At 35.3% G+C, this 4,861-nt stretch overlaps 1 non-coding gene across 1 annotated transcript; it reads left to right on the top strand.

Annotated features, from left to right (window-relative positions):
- Positions 1 to 2,378: 2,378 nt before the first annotated feature.
- Positions 2,379 to 2,484, top strand: LOC128042731 (small nucleolar RNA R71). The gene has a single exon (XR_008198243.1). It is a non-coding gene; the product is annotated as a small nucleolar RNA R71 (small nucleolar RNA).
- The last annotated feature ends 2,377 nt before the right edge of the window (positions 2,485 to 4,861 follow it).

Raw genomic sequence — 4,861 nt, 5'->3', positions numbered from 1 at the left:
TGAGATATTCAAGCAATATATTCAATAGAATAGTAAAAGGAAGTTTAGAACCCTTGACCTTGATGTTGTAATCATTAATTCTTTATTCTCAACTGGCTGTTGCAATCCTGCATTTAGCAGCTAGCAAAGAAACGTTATAGATTTAGGGTTTTAATGAAAATAGGTTTTAGTTTCAAGAGAGTTTCGAGGTGTTTAGAGTGTTAGGATGTGTTTAGAGGGTGAGCTAATGTATGTTTAGGTTTAAAAGTGAGTATTTTGAAGGTTAAAATTGGGTAAAAATTAGGTTTAGTAAACCGGGCTGCATGATCGAATTGAGTCAACCCTGTAGAAAATTGCAGTAAGGTCGCGACATAGGGGTTTCATGTCGTGACATCCCTACTAGATTATCGTTGTCACGACACTGGGGTTTGATGTCGCGTCACACTCTGAACTTTTGAATTCTTGGGTATCCTAGCTTCAGTGTTGCGACACACAAAGTCCATGTCGTGACATCGAGATGATTTCTTCAATTTCTTTCAAGTTTGCCCTTGGTGTTGTGACATGGAGTTACTATGTTGGACACAAGCTCTGTTTTTACCCAAAATTCCAATTTCTAGAGTGTTACAGTTTCAATAAAACATAAATTTAGTAAAAATTAAAATTTAAGACTAAACAGTTAGCTAAATATACAAAAAATTATAAAAACTTAAGTGTTAATTTAAAAAGTTCAAGTTTTACTGCTGGATTCATCCTACAGCATCATAATTTCACAAAAGGACAATTCTCTCGTTTTATCTCTATTGGTCCATCGTCTGCCGTGTCATTCCACCATTATATGTTTATCTATTTCTTTAAATTTTCTTTTTCGTCCTGCATGGGTTAAAGTAAGTACACCCCTTGACTCGGGAGTGTTAGAAATAAATAATTCATTGCATTGCTCCTCTACCTTCCTCGGTCCCTTGGTGACTGCACTTAAAAGTTTCAGTCTCACCATTAATTTTCATGGTTAATTTATTTTTTCTAAATCAGTCGTGGACCTTGAGGCGGCTAAGAAAGGTCTTCCTAACATAATCGATATGTCTTGATCTTCTTCAAAGTCTAAAACGACAAAATCTACCAGGATGATAAAGTTGAGTACTTTGACTAGCACATCTTCCAGTACTCCTTCCGGATGCACTGAGGATATGTCAGCCAACTATAGTGTTATATGGGTATTTTTGAGGTCTCTTAACCCGAGTTGTTAAAAAATGGATAAAGGCATTAAATTAATACTATCTCCTTGGTCACATAAAACTCTATTAAAATGAATGCTCTCTATCTCTATGGGACTAGTAAAACTTTCTCAATTAATTCACTTAAAGGCAGGTTAACATTTAACATTTTAAACAAGTTCACAAAACTCACGAACTTTTCTTCATCATACTTTTGCTTTTTCTTCTAGCCTTAAAGAGAATGGTATCTTTGCAACGACAGAATCTTTAGTTGTTTCTTTTTCTGGCTGAACTGTCGGTGTGACTACTTCCTCTGACTCTGGTTCATCTTCAGCCTCTAGGGGTTCTGCTTGAAGATCATTAGTATTCTCCCTATTTACCTCCTAAGTTGGGTTTTCAGGGCTACTCAGTACTTTACCCGATCGGAGTGCTATTGCTTTCATGTGCTCCTTCATTTCTCTACGAGGATTATTTTTAGTATTACTAGGAATACTTGTGACAATTTTTCTTTTTATATCACCCATCATGCTCATCAATTGGCTCACCTAATCTTATAGTTTAGTCAATGTTCTCGTTGAATTGGTGCACTCAGACTGCACCTAATTCATGTCCGTTCTCATTGACTGCATTTTCTCTTCTATTCTATCAAGACGTTGACCACATATAGTATAGCCATTTGGGTTGGCCCTGTCCTGAGGTTTCTACAAATAAGGAGGTAAATAGTTATTATTTTTAACTTGATTCGAGCTATTACCTCCTCATTGGTTTCCTCCCCATCTCAGGTTCGGGTGACCTCTCCATCTGAGATTATATGCATTTGAATAGGGATTTCTACCCCTATTTTCGATGTAGTTCACATCTTCAGTAGGATTATTAATATAGTGGAAGAGCGGTTTGTCTCCTCCATAGAAATTTGATGCACCTTTATTAGCCTCTACCTGGTTGATTGTGTCCAATAATTGATCATATCTGTCATCTTCCTAGACAACCTTCACCATAGATGGTCTTTGGTCATATGTATAACGTACAATAGGCCACTGGTTGGAATTTATTGCCATACTTTCTATTAATTCGTATGCATCCTCATACATTATGTTCATCACGGCTCCTCCTGATGCTCCATCTAATCCTGACCTCGAATGCACATCCAACTCGTTGTAAAAATTTTACAATCATAACCACTCAGGCAATTCATGGTGTGGGCACTTCTGAATCAATATCTTGAAATGCTTACACGCTTCGTGAAGGCTTTCTCCTTATAACTACTTAAACATCGAAATTTCCCTTTTTAACTAGACTATTTTACTGATGGGGAAGAAATTTTATAAGAATTTTACTACGAGTTCGTCTCATGTCGTGATTGATCTTGGTGTTTGTGAATCTAGCCAAGAGAAGGCGATGTCGATTAATGTGTAACACATGAGACTATTTATAGGTTTTAGGTGGTCGTCGTCCTAAACCCTAGGTTAGCTGACGTTCCCAAGCTTTAAGTTTGATTGTGCGAACCAAAATGGCCCCTGGCCCGTGTTAGTTTTCGTCCAGAGTCAATGTCGCGACACACCAGGTCCTATGTTGTGATATAGGAGTAGTGTACTCCTCTTGGGATATCTTCAGAGGTATGTCATGACATCCTTAAGTTGTGTCATGACATTGAAGGTAGTCTCGTGATTCCTCCATTATGCTCCCTATGTTACAACATTGATCTTTTCGTATTGTGAAATAGTGGCCAGTATCAATTTATTATGCCTCCTAATGGTCTCCTACACACTTACCAAGTTCATTAGCTCACCCTTAGACCCCATTCGACCCCTAAGCTCAATAAAGGACTCACTCTGTACATTTTATTAACTTTAAGAAAACCTACGAAAACATAATTAAAACTTATTGAAAATGCTTACTTTCAAGACCTTAAAGTGCGAAAATTAGTTTAATCTGCTACAACGAATTACGACAGATCAGCCTCAACTACATATGTCTAATCAATCATTTCGCTAGCTCCTTGAAACTAGAAATGAATTGCGTATTTGAATAGAAATTAACATAATGAATAGGAAAAGAGAAATGAGAAACATTGAAGAATGATTATGGTTTTCTCCAAAATGGAGAAATAAAATCATTTGAAAATGAATGTAGGTTTTCAAAAATGAAAAAGAAAATGAAAATGGAAATGATCCATTTGCAACCCTGTATGTGTCACACCCAAAAATTGGGCCTAGGAGTTTTGAGGGTAATTTAGGGATTTTGGCTCGAGATGTGTTCAAAAATTCGAACCATGGTAAATCGAAAATGTTTTTGTCTGTGAATTTTTTAAAGTTAAATTAAATTTTGAAAATAATGTAGAAAATATCTTTAATTTTTAAAAGTGGATTGTTTTTCAAAAGGGATTAAATTAGGAGTGGTCTAAAGGGAAATAAACCAAAACTTTAAATCAACTTAATTTTCCCTCTTTCAACAGGAAACTCACGAAACTCTTTTCTCCCTCACCTATTTGTGCTGCCCTTTGAAATCCCTATATACTCTCAAACTCTAGTCCTTTGATTTCCATCAAATCTTAAACACCAAATCCCTCACAAATTTAAAGAGAACCACTAAAAACACCATTGATATAACTATTGTTCAAACTTGAGGGTTTTCATATTTTTATCAAACGTTTGTTTTTCTCTCAACGAAGGTAATATTTCGTTTTCCTATTAGTTTTTATGATATCTAGCCTTTTAAATTGAGTTTTTATATATTGAATCAAAAGTTTTGAATAAATGCCGAAATTTGGAGCGTTAATGGTGGATTTGGAATTTCGATTGAAATCGATGTTTCAAAGTGTTTTTCAACTCATTTTGATAGGATTAGAAGGGTTCTAAACTTTTCCTAAAGTTTCGTTAAGAGATTCTAATGTTCTAATGAGTTTTCATGAACAATGATTATTTTACATTAAAATTTTAGAACCATGAATCTGTGTAATTTTGTGTAGTTTGAGGGTTGAGAATCATTCATAGTTGAATAATTAGATGATTGGGATCAATTTTAGGCAAAGAGAATGAGTAGAGGTTGAGATATTTGAGTTTTAAGTTTGCAAGTCAAAAGTTTCAATTCCAAGAGGAACTAGCGTAGACCTGCGTTTTTGGTTGATTTAGGAGTGTCTATGGCTGAATATTAATTATGTTTTTTGTGTGATTTACTTTGGTGAAGCTTCATAATCGTTAAGACCTTCTTCGAGTAAGGCGAAAGGTAAGGGAAAACTAGTTTAAGCTTTCAACAACTAGGCGAAAGCGCGAACGGTGAGTGTTTGGTATCGCTACTTGTAGACACAATTCATAGTGTTAATCAGGAGCTTAGGAATAGTCTAAACCCCTATCCTAAGTTGCCAGCGTAAGCTTTCTTATACCTATCATTTAATTTGTAAAGTATGCGACTGTTTGAGGTGGACTGAGTATTAAGTTGTAATAATGTGATTGTGAGAAGTGGATTGAGTATTAAGTTGTGATAATGTGACATGTGATATATATTGTAATAGTTCTTTTGAATTTGTTAGTTGTTGGCATATTAAACATGCCAAATGACAGTGATGATATTGTGTTAGTGATATAAATGTGCAGTGAAAGTGTGCAGAAAATGATAAGTACATATGTGTTGAATTATGGAATGTGATGCTGATGTGATAGGTAAAGCAAGTG

Source organism: Gossypium raimondii, chromosome 7 (assembly GCF_025698545.1).
Source record: "Gossypium raimondii isolate GPD5lz chromosome 7, ASM2569854v1, whole genome shotgun sequence".
Taxonomy (NCBI): Eukaryota; Viridiplantae; Streptophyta; class Magnoliopsida; order Malvales; family Malvaceae; genus Gossypium; species Gossypium raimondii.
This window is presented reverse-complemented; position numbering and strand designations above follow the sequence as displayed.